The 16,646-nt window shown below is 35.2% G+C and overlaps 1 protein-coding gene and 1 long non-coding RNA gene across 2 annotated transcripts in view; one reads left to right on the top strand and one right to left on the bottom strand.

Moving 5' to 3' along the window:
* LOC309661547 overlaps window positions 1–16,646 on the top strand; it is a 544,407-nt gene that overhangs the window by 123,970 nt on the left and 403,791 nt on the right. The window lies entirely within an intron of this gene.
* The window catches only part of ARHGAP24 (Rho GTPase activating protein 24), a 510,476-nt gene that overhangs the window by 344,232 nt on the left and 149,598 nt on the right, over window positions 1–16,646 (bottom strand). The window lies entirely within an intron of this gene.

Genomic DNA, 16,646 nt, shown 5'->3' with positions numbered 1-16,646 from the left:
AAAAGGCCTCCTTAAGGATTAACCCTTTCATAGTATTCATCTTCTCAGTTGGAACCTTTTCTCCTTCATGTAGTCCTCTCTGACATATGATGGACTCCTTCACCTGATTATCATTATACAGCTTGTGGGGACTACTTCTTATTCATTGTTGTATTTCCATAATTCACTGTGTATAGTATTAACAATAATGATTATTATATTACAATAATATAATCATAACAAGTGCTTATATAAGGTTTACTACAGGATCCAGGCACTGTTCTAAGTACTTGACGTATATTAACTCATTGATTGATGTGAGGATTGGCCACATCAACCTAGTAAAGTGGGCACTCCTATTATCCCCATGGTACAGATGAGAAAACTAGAAGCTCAGAAATTGTTGACCAAGTTTTCATTCAGTTAGTGATGGAACTGGGTCTCAAACCCAAGGAGTCTGCTATTAGCAACATATTAAATACATATTCAATACTGAAAGAACAAAAGAATGAAATAATTGATCATTTCTTTGAGGGAATTCTATTGTCTTTTGATGATTTTGCATGAAAATTGTTGGACTGATTTTTCTAAGGCCTTGCCTAAGTCTGTCCTAGATTCCTTCGGTGACACTAAATAACCTATAAATTGTGTTGATTATTCTGCTAAATGATTCATTTCTAAAATCCATCATCTTTTGCTTCATGGATAACAACTTCTCTTATGGCACAAACTTCCAAGGGAAAGTGTAGATTATTTTACCCCAAATCTGGATAGCATTATGGAAAAACTGTATACTTCTTTTATTTACACTATATAGTTGAGTATAATGTCTCTGATTGATAAGTAAGAAACATGGGAATTAGTGTAGTGGAAAGACTATAAGATTTGGAGCCAAAAGGTCTGGATTTTACTGTCCTTTTTTCTCCATTGCTAGCCACATGACCTTCAATGACTGCTTTGCTATCTTTAAGCTTCAATTTTCTCTCATGTAAAGAGAGGAAAACAATGCCTAACATTTAAGGCATTATGAAGCATTATGAAGTAATGACTATCAAAGAAATACAAAGAAAATATTTTCTTTGTCAAGGCTACCTAAAGTCAGTCCAGAGAACCATGTTATCTAGAAACTTAGAATTCTTATTCAGATTCTCTGAGGGAATTCTTAACTTCACACAGCAAGACATCACACAGTGCTGGAAGATAGTCCACATGTACTTTATTTCTTGTCCAGTGAATGAAGGAGGAAGAAAGATGAATAGACTATCAGAAAATTTGTTCTGGTTTTTTTGAACTGGTCTTGTTTCACAATTAGAATATATCAAATTCTGAGAATAAGTCTCAAGTTCTATGGATTAGGCATGTCTATGACAGACCACTATGAGTCAATGATTTCTTAACTATGAATTAAAGCAAATGGATACCAAGTGACAAAAGAATACTTTACAATTATAGTAAAGAATACCAAATCATTAAGGAAAGGGGGTGTGCTTTAGTAGAATAAGCCCTAGTCTTAGAACTGGAGTGCCTGGGTTTGAATTCTGGTTGTGCAATTAATAGCTGTGAGAATTTCATCTAAAAATTGAACACCTCTGAAACTGTTTCCTTAGCTCTAACATGGTCATATTTACCCACAAGACTGTTATGACTATTAAATATGATAGTGAATTTAAAAACACAGTACCTGGTTAATATGCTAAATGAGTCAGCCAAGATTAGGGGAATTGGCTGTTGAATTGAAGCCATTTTATGACTAAGGAATTGGATTGTTCTCATAAAATGTAGCATGCCAGTCATGGCTTAGATGTTTAGTAAATACCATGGAATTAAAGTGTCCCACACAGAAAGTCACTTCCATGATATCTGCCAATTACCTAGTTCATTTGTAGCCATTTTTAGTATTTTAATTTCAGAAATAGAATATAAACTTATAATTATATTTTTCATAATCCAGTGTTCTGAATGCACATGTGTGACATGGCTGTAAACTCCTTTTGGAAAGGTTAATTTCTGTTGGCAATTTTTTTAAAAACAAAGAATTTTAATATGTTCTATTTTAGGACATTGTAACTGGGTGTACTGTTAAAAACCAACATGCCTGAAAGAAGGAAATTGGATGACAGATATTGGGAAGCTCCCCCAAGGACACAATAATTAAGTTCTAGGAGGCAAGGGTGACTACATTTCCAGCAAGAAAAATAAAACTAATTTTTTGAAAATAATTAAAATATATCAAACAAGCAGGAATTTTGCAAGCTGAGACATAATTATTTTTCTAGTTCATAAATCACAAGCTATATCCTTCTTATTAAAATCTCAGAAGACAAAAATAACAGTTTTTACTTCCAAAATGTATTTGGTTTTAGGATTTATGATAGTAAATGCAATGCTACATCTTTGGTCTTGATTGCTTTAAAGTTGTTTATTCTGCCATTGGTTTTGAATCTAGTGTATCTATTTGCAAAACTCCAATGTAAAACACATATTTAGATATTCCCATCATCTGTGTTCTCAAAGGACATGCACTGCGATTCATTTTACCTGTGTGAATCTTTTCATTTGTTCCTAAGCTAGTTTTAAGCGACTAATGTGCCCATGTACCTCAAACTCTGTGCAAAATATATTAAACTAATTTTAAACTATAATTGAGTATCTGAGAATAACATGCACTATACAATAAGAGGTCAGAGTGACAGAGGGAAAGGTACCTTGTTCAGGACTTTTCAGGGACCTCTGTAAGACACAACCGACAAAAGTTTACCTATCCTTCTTCTACATGGCATAGGATCAGGAGTTTCTACCTTTAGAATAACTAGCTTAAAGTTCTGTTTCTGGAGATAATCTGTAAATGCATACATATTGCCTAGGATAGGTACTAACAAATCAGCATAAAGCATATTTAGCTGACGTCCCTAAGGGAATTTAGGCATTCATGCTATCAAAAAATATTCAAACATCAGTCACTTTTCTATGCATTAATGATACAACAGTGAACAAAGTACAGTTACATCCCTTCCCTCATAGAGCTTACATTCCAGTTGGGGAAAACATATAAAATAAATAAGTAAAATGTATAGTATTACAGATGGCAATAAGTTCCACGGACAAAAATAAAGCAGAAATGGACGAAGTGTAGTTGCAGGAAGAGGACTGCAATTTTTTTAAAAGGTTGGTCTGATCAGGTTCACTGAGAAGATGACATTTGATCAAAGATCTCTGACGTTTGACATCTGAGTATTCAGTGCATCATCATCGTACCAACCACTGCCACTATGGCAGGTAACATCTTCATTATCAGCTTTTGTGTAGTCATTACAAGTAAAACACATTTTTATAACTAATATTGGATTTATTCTTTGAGGTATTTTTTCCTATTAATTTTATATGTGAAATAATGAAGTGACAAGTATTTAAATAACCTGTTCAATGTCACTCTCTTGTGAGAGGTTAGCTAGGATTGGACTTCAACTCCAGGTCATTTGACCTTCAAACTTGCACAGTTATTACTATATCGTGGTGAATATGGCGGTGTGTCACCACAGCCGAATGTGGGTATTGGGTGCCAAACTTAGCTAATGGACACCAAAAGGAAAAGCAAAAGAATGTTGGGTAATTTTGCCCAATTTGCTATTTTGCTATGATTTGGTTGTATTTGACTTCATGAATGTCTCAATAATTCAGTAGAGATTATGCAAAGTGCACTTTATAAAATGCTTATTATAATAATTAAATCCAATTTCACAGTTACTTCTTACCCTGTTTACCCAACCTTGTGACCTTGGACCTAACTAGACTGCCTGTCTCCCCCCACCCTGCCCCTACTTCATTTTTAAGAGAAATGTCCTTCAAATGTAAATGTCTAGCTCTAATCCCACTATCATGAAATTTCTTCCCAATTCTTCAGTTTCAGTTAGAATTTATTTCTCCCACCCTTATACTCTCAACCCAGTTGCTTAACTTAATCAGATTTTAATGTACGTCTATCTCTTCCATTGAGTTACGAATATTTATGTGGCAGGTTCAATTATTTTTAATCTTTGCATGCTATATAGATCTGCATAAAAAGCTTTACTAATAATGGTATATTTTAAGCAAATGTTGGTTGAATTGAAATCCAGTCACAACTATAGAAAACAACCTAATTTCACCACCTAGACTCTAAACTGCATAGCAGTATGGCCAGATCACTGTCTACTTGTTTCTCGTATATTTTTGCAGCAACAAACTAGCGTACAAAGAAGACGAATATATCAGAGATTACCAAAAAAGTCATGATATTTAAAATTATAAACTAGTCAAATAGTGGCATTTGCAGATATCTTATACAATGAAGGTCTATGAATTTATAATTATTTAATCCTAAAATGAGGCATCTTTGAAAAATGACTTTTGAAGTAAGGAGAAATATAGACTGTAGCTCTAAGTTGAACTAGTATAAGATATAATGGTACAGACTTTTTCCAAATTCATATTATCAAAAAGAAGCGAAAACTGAACGAAAGGTACGAATCAGTGGTACATCATTTTTCTACAACTTAATGACTTTGCATCAATTAAATGGAAATCTTTGAAAATCTGTGTTTTAGCATAGAATTAACATCTATCAATAGAATAGAATTAACATCTATGAAATAAAATTAACATCTATGGTTTAATATATTATACAAACAGTCAAACATTAACACACTCTTCTATAACACAGATTCATAATATATTTTGAAATCTCCATAGAACTAGGCTGATAATTTCCAAGCCATTTAAAATCTGTCTTTATTCTCAATGGTGAAAAACTGAAAGCATTTCCTCTAAGACCAGGAACAAGACAAGGGTGATCACTCTCACCATTATTATTCAACATAGTTTTGGAAGTTTTAGCCACGGCAATCAGAGAAGAAAAAGAAATAAAAGGAATCCAAATTGGAAAAGAAGAGGTAAAACTGTCACTGTTTGCATATGACATGATACTATACATAGAAAATCCTAAAGATGACACCAGAAAACTACTAGAGCTAATCAATGAATTTGGTAAAGTAGCAGGATACAAATTTAATGCACAGAAATCTCTTGCATTCCTATACACTAACAATGGAAAATCAGAAAGACAAATTAAGGAAACACTCCCATTTACCACTGCAACAAAAAGAATAAAATACCTAGGAATAGACCTACCTAAGGAGGCAAAAGACCTGTATGCAGAAAACTATAAGACACTGATGAAAGAAATCAAAGATGATACAAACAGATGGAAAGATATACCATGTTCTTGGATTGGAAGAATCAACATTGTGAAAATGACTATACTACCCAAAGCAATCTACAGATTCAATGCAATCCCTATCAAATTATCAATGTCATTTTTCACAGAACTAGAACAAAAAATCTTAAAATTTGTATGGAAACACAAAAGACCCCAAATAGCCAAAGCAATCTTGAGAAAGAAAAACATAGCTGGAGGAATCAGGCTCTCTGACTTCAGACTATACAACAAAGCTACAGTAATCAAGACAGTATGGTACTGGCACAAAAACAGAAATATAGATCAATGGAACAGGATAGAAAACTCAGAGATAAACCCACTCATATATGGTCACCTTATCTCTGACAAAGGAGGCAAGAATATACAAAAGAGAAAAGACAGCCTCTTCAATAAGTGGTGCTGGGAAAACTGGACAGCTACATGTAAAAGAATGAAATTAGAACACTTCCTAACACCATACACAAAAATAAACTCAAAATGGATTAAAGATCTAAATGTAAGGCCAAACACTATAAAACTCTTAGAGGAAAATATAGGCAGAACACTCTATGATGTAAATCACAGCAAGATCCTTTTTGACCCACCTCCTAGAGAAACGGAAATAAAAACAAAAATAAACAAATAGGACCTAATGAAACTTAAAAGCTTTTGCACAGCAAAGGAAACTATAAACAAGACGAAAAGACAGCCCTCAGAATAGGAGAAAATATTTGCAAATGAAGCAACAGACAAAGGATTAATCTCCAAAATATACAAGCAGCACATGCAGCTCAATATCAAAAAAACAAACAGCCCAATTCAAAAATGGGCAGAAGACCTAAATAGACATTTCTCCAAAGAAGACATACAGATTGCCAAGAGACACATGAAAATATGCTCAACATCACTAATCATTAGAGAAATGCAAGTCAAAACCACAATGAGGTATCACCTCACACTGGTCAGAATGGTCATCACCAAAAAATCTAGAAACAATAAATGCTGGAGAAGGTGTGGAGAAAAGGGAACCCTCCTGCACTGTTGGTGGGAATGTAAATTGATACAGCCATTATAGATAACAGTATGGAGGTTCCTTTAAAAACTAAAAATAGAACTACCATGTGACCCAGCAATCCCACTACTGGGCATATACCCTGAGAAAATCATAATTCAAAAAGATACATGTACCATAATGTTCATTACAGCACTATTTATAATAGCCAGGACATGGAAGCAACCTAAATGTCCATCGACAGATGAATGGATAAAGAAGATGTGACACATACATACAATGGAATATTACTCAGCCATAAAAAGGAATGAAACTGAGTTTTTTGTAATGAGGTGGATGGACCTAGAGTCTGTCATACAGAGTGAAGTAACTCAGAAAGAGAAAAATAAATAGCGTATGCTAACGTATATCTATGGAATCTAAAAACAGTACTGATGAACCTAGTGGCAGGGCAGGAATAAAAATGTAGACATAGAGAACGGACTTGAGAACACAGCAGGGGAAGGGGAAGCTGGGATGTAGGGAGAGAGTAGCACTGACATATACACACTACCAAATGTAAAATAGATAGCTAGTGGGAAGCAGCAGCATGGCACATGGAGATCAGCTCGGTGCTTTGTGACCACCTAGAGGGGTGGGATAGGGAGGATGGGAGGGAGTTGCAAGAGGGAGGGGATATGTGGATATATGTATACATATAGCTGTTTCACTTTGTTGTACAGCAGAAACATTGTAAAGCAATTATACTCCAATAAAGATGTTAAAAAAAAAAAAAAAAAGACCATTGGGAGCCTCTAGAAGCTGTAAGAGGCCAGCCTTGCTGATACCTTGATTTTAGCTCTTTAATACTCATTTTGGACTTCTGACCTCCAGAACTGTAAGAAAATAAATTCGTGCTGTTTTAAACCAAAAAATAAATAAATAAAATAAAGTAAAATTTGTCTTGTACAGATTCTTCAAAAATCTCTCAATGGGATTATCAGTTTCTTCTTGTGGGCCTCAAAATTCTGCTATTTAAAAAAAAAAAAGTTTGTATGAGAAGTACTTACTGACAGTCAACAGGTTTTCTCCAACATGTGTTTTTCTTCAGTTAAAATGAAATTTACTACGTAAGGATACTTAGCACACAGTTTTGATGTCCATTTCCCAGTGCCAACAGCATAGGTACCTGTTTTTTAGAAGTCTGTCTACCTTATAAAAAGACTACTTTCATACAGAAAGGATTTTCTAGTATTAAGGTAAATCTTCATATATTCCTATCTATGGTATAATTTCTTTATAACCAAAACCTGCCCTTCACCATTCCTCTTGATTATCATGCAGACTCCCTCATTCTTACCCATAGAGCAATGATATAAATATTGCATGCAATCAAGACTTTAAAAAAAAAAATCAGAGCCTAAAGAAAGTGCTTTAGGACCAAATTCTATTACTAAAACCACAATGATTCTGTCCTATTTATCCTGGAAGTTTATTTTATGAAAAAGTGTTTAAATTAAATGTGCCAATGACCAGAGCATGAAAATAATTTCGTTATATGGAAATTTTGATTAAGTCATTCGTTTTAAATGATAGACTTACTCTTTATTATTAAACTGTCTGGAATTTTAATCTTGAGCTACAAAGAAAACAAACACTAAAGTATAAAAATGAGCAGATGTCCACTGACCATAGCTAGAATTTATCCAAGAGAGATCTGTTTAAATATAATTTTATTATCTAGGTTATTTTCACTTCTAATGGTAAAATTTTTTAAAGTAACAGATCACTTTCATGACTGTCATTATGAGACCTGATCTTTACAAAAAGTGTAGGAAATGAGTTTCTCACTCCTTTTGCCATCGTCTAGTTTGGTACCTCATGAGTTCCTATTTATCAAACGGAACTTTGACAATTTAATGAGATTTTGCCAGATCTTGCAAAATCCATATATAATTGTCATATAGAGTAAAACAAATGCTAAACACAGGCCTGCAGTATTCCTTCAAAGAAAAGTTAACTACAAAAGGGCAAGAGTAGGTGCGTATGTATATTATTCAAAAGCTTACATCGTTTATCTGTGAAATGCCATATGCATGTGTCACCATCATTAATTACTATTTCTTGAAGCCCCATATTGCCCTAGCAATGCCAAAGGTTATTTTAATAGCAAATAAAAATTAAGATAATAAATTCTATTGGTTTAGTCATCTCTAATTTATCTAGAGAATAAATTTCCTGCAGAAATAAGTTACTCATTTGATAAATGACTCTAAGGAACTATGCCATTATCATCATTATCAGAGAATTACAGCTGTTAGAGCCAGAATAGGTATTAGATGCAATCTGGTACTATTTTTTGTTTTCAAATACAGGCAGAGTCATTAAAAAACTTGCTTAACCCATGCAACTCGTTAGCTATGAAGTCAAACTTAGCTCTCTCATTTAATCTCACAATAACTTATCAGGTAAGTACTCTGAGTTTCGCTATTTTATAGATGAGAAAACTCAGACAGCAAAGTTTCAGTCACTCACCCTTCACATAACTAGTAAAACATTGAGCTGTTTTGGTTCCAGAGCCCTTGTTCTAAATCATGCTATAGTATTGCAGGTACTTTACAAATAGACACCTTTCTCCTTATGTACTGTACCAAGCGTGAAGTCAAAAGGTTTCATCTTTAACTTAGACTAACTTCTAATCTAAGATGAATAATAACATACCTAAAGATAATTAAAGCAACCTTCAAGCTAATCTTTCCTGGACTTGGGAGATTTAATCCCACAGCTCTCAGTGACATTTTGCATATACTCCTACAAATAATAATGTGAGTTCACATTCATTAATTCATTCACTTGTCCATTCCTTCAACAAATATTTACCAAGAGCCTACTATCAACCAGACACTCTTCTAGACAATAAAAGAAAAATCTTTGCTCTCACTCTTGTGGAGGAAATAGACAACAAAGAACAAGCATAATAAAAGTACATTTTATAGCATATTAGAAGTTGGTAAATACTGTGAACAACAATAAATAAATAAAAGGAATAAAAAGAAAGTAGAAGCAGGTTGGGTAGTATTTGAAGTGTGGAGGGAATGGCAATTTGTGATTTTAAGTAGTGTGATCCAGATAAGCCTCCTTGAGAAAGTAACATTTGAACAAGACTTAATGAAGAAAAGAGAGTTAGCCATGGAGCTGTTTGAAAAGGCATTTTAAGATGAGGGAAGAGGTACCTCAAAGGCCACAAGTGAGATTATTACTGGGGTTTTGATCCCAGGTTAGGGAGAGTGATCAACGAAGAGAGAAGTGGGAAACATAGGGAGATACTGAGGGGCCAGATGGTTAAGGGTCTTGAAGACCACTACAAGTGCCCTGGATTTTGTTCTAAGTACTGTGGGGAGCATTGCAGGGTTCTAAGCAAAGGAGTGATGTGATCTCACTTAAGTTCTAAAAGAATCACTCTGGCAGTTACGTTGAAAATGGACTGTCATGAGACAAAAATAGCAGTTATGTTGAAAATGGACTGTCATGAGACAAAAATGGAAACACGGAGGCAGCAAAAAGGGATTGGGAGTAAATTAGGCAAGAAATAACAGTGGCTCAGACCACGGTGATAGCAGTAGAGGTGTAAAAAGTGGTAAAGAAGTAAACACTGAGAAAACCAAGAGCCTGTGTGACCTGAATACCAAATGAAGAAAATTTATCAATTGTCTCAAATTATGCTCAAAGTTCTAGTAAGATAAGGAATGAAAATTGACCACTGGACTTAGTTAGCATCATGGAAGCATGGGTCACCTTGACCATTAGTGGAATGGCAATAGGTAGAAGTGAAAAAAGCTGGATTCTAGTATGAAATATCTTATTCTAGTTATTCTCATTATTAATTTTATATTCTTCCTCATCAATTTTTGGGCTTATGGAGGAAGAGGTCATATGTTATTTATCTTGATATTCTGCAGACTTGATAGTTTCTGATCAATATCAAGTGTTCAAGAATTTTTTTCTGTTCAATGAATGAATACAAATATTTATATGTAGGACATAGTTTTATCTTTAGTGTAATTTAACTATATAGTTGGAGAAACAAAAGTCTGGTTAAGACCAAAACTGTTGTAGCTGTTCAGAGGAAGGAGCGCTCACTGAGGGCTGGGTGACCAATTAGAAAAATAGTGGGGTTTCAGATGGACTTTGGAGAAGCGTGTCAATGTGCACACAAGCTCTATAACTCTCAAAGACACTCTGCACTGTCACTTTGCTTGATGGTAATAACACTTCTCTCTTAAAAGAAGAAGGAGGAGGAGGAGCTGAATTGTGTCACCCCCCAAAAATTCATGTTGTAGTCCTAAACCTTGATACCTCAGAATTTGACTGCATTTGAAGATGGGATCTTCAAAAAGAGTACTGCATTAAAACAAGGTCATTAGGGTGGGCCCTAAGCCAGTATGACTGGTGTCCTTATAAGAAGAGGACATTTGGACACAGACACATACAGAGGGAAGAGCATGTGAAGAGAGGGAAAAGATGGTCATCTACAAGCCAAAGAGAGGCATGGAATAGATTCCCCCTCACCCACCTCAGAAGGAAACAACCCTGCTGGCACCTTGATCTCAGACTTCTAGGCTTCAGAACAGTGAGAAAATAAATTTCTGTAGTTTAAGCTGAACAATCTGTGGTACTTTGTTAGGTAGCCCCAGAAAACTAATATAGAATATAAAGTTAAAATGGCTCATCTTTTACACTCCATCTGCAAAAGGAAAGGAAGATTCCCCAAGAGCATGAAGGTAAATGAGGACGTTATTCAATTTCTTCTGAGTTTGCAGTGACATATTTTGAGTGCTGCATTCTTGATTGACACTGTGCCCAACTATAGAAGCAAAAATTGTTCCTATAATTCAATCAATATAAATAATTTTTATATTATTTTTTAATTATCCCTCAATTGATGTACATGACTCTATGGCCCTTTGTTTGTGCTAGATAATCAAATCCTGACTATACTTATGCAAATGCAAAGAGGTAAATACATTAAAAGACAGTGAATATAAAACCAGGTGATAATTACATTTTAAATAATCATTGTGCTTTTATTTCACTGAGGAAAGAATTAGTCACAACTAAATTATAAATACTCTGAGGGATAGGACTATGTCTTATTGATCTTGAACAGGAGTATGAAATTTAGGACAGTCTTAGACTTAGTAGGGGCTCAATAAATATTTGTTAAATAAACATAAAAGTGTATCATGAAAATTCTTACAGTCCACATTAAAACACTGACATAGGATTGAGGAATTGGATAACCGAGAGAGGCTGTCATTTCAGGATCAGCAAGGCTCTGGATGTCAAAGCATCAGAATATAGAAAATAAAAAGACATGGCTAATACAAAGGAATTGCTTTATTTCCTAGCAATTTGACATTTTATTAGTAATTAACAAACTGAACAATATTTCTGACTTTTTTCAACTTCTCACCATATTAGTCTTGTCTTCAATTTGGCATTGATGCTGATAAGATAGCTGCACTAAAATCTGTATGAATTGAAGCTTAGTAAGTCATTCATAATTTTATAACTACATAAGGAAAACAATGGCCAATTTTTCCTTTTTTGGAAATTATTTACTCTAATAAATAGATACATGAATTTAACATGACTTGTTTTTAAATGCATTATTTTTGTGCACAAAATATGTACTAAAGGACATCACAGGGCTTCCCTGGTGGCGCAGTGGTTAAGAATCCACCTGCCAATGCAGGGGACATGGGTTTGAGCCCTGGTCGGGAAGATCCCACATGCTGCGGAGCAACTAAGCCCGTGTGCCACAACTACTAAGCCTGCGCTCTAGAGCCCGCGAGCCACAGCTACTGAGCCCGTGTGCCACAACTACTGAAGCCCATGCGCCTAGAGCCTATGCTCTGCAACAAGAGAAGCCATCACAATGAGAAGCCCGTGCACCGCAATGAAGAGTAGCCCCTGCTCACCTCAACTAGAGAAAGCCCGCACGCAGCAAAAAGGACCCAACGTAGCCAAAAATAAACAAATAAAATAAATAAATTTATTAAAAAAAAAAAAAAAAGACATCACAGAGGACTTCCCTGGTGGTCCAGTGGTTAAGATTTTACGCTTCCACTGCAGGGGGCATGGGCTCAATCCTGGTCAGGAAAGTTCTGCATGCCGCGAGGTGCGGCCAAAGAGAAAAAAAATGACATTACAGAAAGTCTTTTTAAGGTTATTTAGTCTTCACTGACTCAAAGGACACAGTAGCCATTATTTTCCTGAATTATACTATGTACATGTCTTGGAGACAATTTTGAGAGTTCATTATTTATTTAGGTTTATTGAACACTGAACAGGTATAAAGAATCTTATTCTCCTTCCTGTCTTTGACTGAGATTTAGGTCAAGTGCCTTTGCTCCTATAGCCTCTGGGTAACTTCTTTTCAGTGTAATACTCAAGATAACACTAGCCATGTGGACATAGGCTCTTCAAAGGCACTGAGATTCTAGAATTTCCTGAAATAGAAAATAGTACTTAATTCTTGGGAGTCAATCTGTCCTAAAGCTGCTGAGTAAGAAATAGATTATATCTAAGACTATGATTAAAGATAATAGCGATCATGTCTGATTCTCAGTTCCATGGGCTCCATTCTCCTCTTCTGAGAGACCCTGGGACAAGTTGAGAAATAATCAACAAGAATAGAAATTTACATAAAATTGATTGCCATTTCATTAGCTATATATTAGAAGCAACTCTCTAAAAATTATTCTACCTTCCTTCTTCAGCTTCTTGCCCATCTAGAATAACAGAAGCCCTGAGTAATAGCATGTCAATGACTAAAGTCAAGGCCTAATGAAGTGAACCAACAGCATCAGGTTCTTGTCTTTAACTTACTAGTGTTTTTATCATTAAGTTTCTCCTTAATGGAATTATTTATCTTTATAATTTCAACTCAAAGAAGAGGGTTTTCAGCAGAAAATATAAAGTGGGCAGAGGATATCCCATAACTGTCTATGATAGTATATTCTAGTAATTAAATGCAAAATGTAATTTAAGTTCAAAAAAAAATCTTCGGGCTTCCCTGGTGGCGCAGTGGTTGAGAATCTGCCTGCCAACGCAGGGGACACGGGTTTGAGCCCTGGTCTGGGAAGATCCCACATGCCGCGGAGCAACTAGGGCCGTGAGCCACAGTTACCCAGCCTGCGCGTCTGGAGCCTGTGTTCCGCCGCAAGAGAGGCCGCGACAGTGAGAGGCCTGCGCACCGCGATGAAGAGTGGCCCCCACTCGCCACAACTAGAGAAAGCCCTTGCACAGAAACGAAGACCCAACACAGCCATAAGTAAATAAATAAATAAATAAATAAAATTTAAAAATAGCTTAAAAAAAAAATCTTCAAGAGACTCCTTGTTATCACTGATCCAGTTTACAAGTTGCCCCACACATCGTGGGAGCACACGCACATACACACACACAAAGAAAATTAAAATTCATGTTAATACTAGAGGGGAATAAAAAGGAGGAAAAACACAGTTCTGTTATTGTTAAATTGACGCATGGAGTTTTCTTCAGGTTTAAGAAAAGCTGGTATCACTTACAGAATTTCTCTTCCTATAACCATTAGAGAGTCTGAAGAAGTCACATGTCAGTTGATGAATGCATTCCTTTAGTTTTTCAAGTGGTGCCAAAAGGTGTTAAGAAAGAAGAATATTATATTGCACGAGGCTCTTCTCTAAATTGGTTGGAACAGCCGAATTAAAACCACTAAGTCAAGCAGACTCTTACTCTGAAGATGTTGTATCACATTACATGTATGTCTAATAAATATCATTAAATGTGATATTTGGATCTAAAATAAAATATCAGAAGTACAAAATTATTTCTCTAGCTAAATCATTGCTGAAGTTCTTCTTAAATCAGGGCTAAGCTAGAGTTATGAACACGCAAGATTGTCCCGATTGGTGAGAAGGGGGTGGAGATGAGACACGTTATTACAAAGCAATGCCACATTCCTGGCCTGCCCTGGCGCTGGTTACTAAGGATATAGATGGGGACAAGAGTGTGGTGTGACTGAGATGGTGTGTGGTGTAGAAGAAGCTTCTGCTCAGGAGCTGAGGCGAAGGGAGTGTAGACTTGGGAAAAAGCCTCACAGGAATGCAGACCACAGTCTTAGTTCTTGGCAATAGTCATCTGTGTTAATACATGTTCCTATTTTAAAGAGCAACCTCAAATATCTCTTTGGTCTAGATCAGTGCTGTCTGATAGAAATACATGAGTCAAATAGTTAATTTAACATTATCTAGTACCTATATCAATAACAGTAAAAAGAAACAGGTGAAATTAATATTAATTATACATTTAATATAAGTTAATAGATCCCAACATTCTCATTTCAACATGATTTTATGTTGAAAATATTAATGAGATATTTCACATTCTTTTTTTCAACACAAAGTTTTTGAAATCGAGTGTCTTTTACACTTAGAGTACATCTCAATTGAGATTAGTCACATTTCAAGTGCTCAGTAGCCACATGTGGTTAGTAGTTACTATGCGTGGCTATTGACAATAGATATTGGAATTTATTATTAAGGAATACCTAGAAGGTGAATGCATGTTTTAAAAGAAAAAATAAAACAACAACAGTGAAGCTGAATGAATGCCTAGTGGTATATCAATTAACCTAAAACGTCTACTCTTCCGGATCCCCCCCCACTTATCTGTTGCCAAAATTTGGAGTTGTAAAGACCAGGAAGTTTATGTGAAAGATCTTTGGACTAAAACCTTGACTCAGTTCAGTTTCTTTGCTAGTGGATCTGAACTATGATTAGGCCTTAAGGATGAGTAAGGTGTGGGTTATAATTATTTGAATCATAGGAGAAGAGAATATCTTTTTCAAGGAAAGTAGACAAGAGTCAAAGGGTAGTAATAATTCTGAGTATCTGAAGGGTCTGTCACTGAAAGGTCTTGTGGCTCATGCACTCAAGCCTGAGATACAGGACAAAAGCAGTCAAGAGAAAGAATAAAACTGGAAGGAATTGGCATTGGTAGTTTCACTGAGCACGGGAGTATCTTAGGAACACAGGTCAAGTCCAACACACTGGATATCGGTAGTGATACTGATGCTTAAGCAAGTATGAACAACAGGGCCTTTTGTGGGCCTCTGAAAGAATCAGATGTAGGAGATGAAGCAATAATGAATGTGAGAGGAAGAAACTGACAAAACTGATTTGGAAGCCAAAGGGAATACCACAGTAGACATCTTCTGAGAACAGACACTAGTTTTTAGATATATTTGAAGATGCTTAAGTTCCTGAAAAGTAAGAAAAAGAAAACTAACCAGAGAAATCTTATATTTGACCATTATCATGATCTTAATTTGCCTCTAGGCTGAAATTAAAAATGGAGTAATTGAGGAGTATTGGTGATAATTAGAGGCAGAACAAATTTATTGAACTAACACTTTAGAATATTTAGACTATAGCGCTCATAAGTTCTTGAAACAAAACTGCTAATACTGAGACAAGGTATCTTTTAGTTTCTCCATTGCATCTTAAATATATCAATATACAATATTAACTCACTGACTAAAAGAGGACCAAACCATCTGTGAAATTTTTTCATTCCTTAGTTAAATAAGACTGCTAATTACGATATGCAAAACACCAATTGCATAATTACATGCAAGTGTCATGTCATTTAAATAGAAGAAATCATAAAACAGTAATGAGCATCTTCAGAAAGGGGAGTGTTCCTGCAGAATGTAGCTGGGGAAACAATTAAGGACCTATCTATGACAAATACCAAAGCAACATTTACTAGGAAAGAGAAAATCGCAGAACCAGAAGCATCTGGTTGCTGAGCCAATCTAAAACTCAGAGCTTAGCTTTAGAGTGGAGGAAACAAGCTCCCAAAATATTTTAGGAAGTATATAACAATCACACCTATTCTAAAACTATCTCATTGGAACTGTTGATTTACAATTGTTCATTAAAGGGAATAAAAAATAAGATCTTAATCTAAAAATGCTTTCTAGTTTCCTGAATCTTGTTGCCTAAGATAAAAAGGTAAGACAGTCAATGGTTGTAAATATCACTCTGCTAGAAGAACTTCTTGGCAAGAAACTGTGTATTTTACATAAGACAAAATAAATTGGGAGGTCAGCTCAAGGAGCAATCTGCATTAAAATTTTAGGACCTTGCAGATGCCTAGAGTTATAAGAAATTGCCTAATTTAAACACATGGTAGCAGAGTTCTATACTCATAGAAGATACTGAATAAATACTTGTTAAGGAAGGACTAGACTACGTGCTAATTTGTCAAAATCATTTATGTTGGGTAACTTTCTAAGCATTCCTATATAATCCAAGGAAGAGTAAACCATCATACAAAACATATGCATTCCCTATCTGTGTAATTTATAATTAGATTGACAGATAACAAAAAAAA

Source organism: Balaenoptera physalus (genome assembly GCF_965194825.1).
Source record: "Balaenoptera physalus genome assembly, chromosome: 5".
Lineage (NCBI taxonomy): Eukaryota > Metazoa > Chordata > Mammalia > Artiodactyla > Balaenopteridae > Balaenoptera > Balaenoptera physalus.
This window is presented reverse-complemented; position numbering and strand designations above follow the sequence as displayed.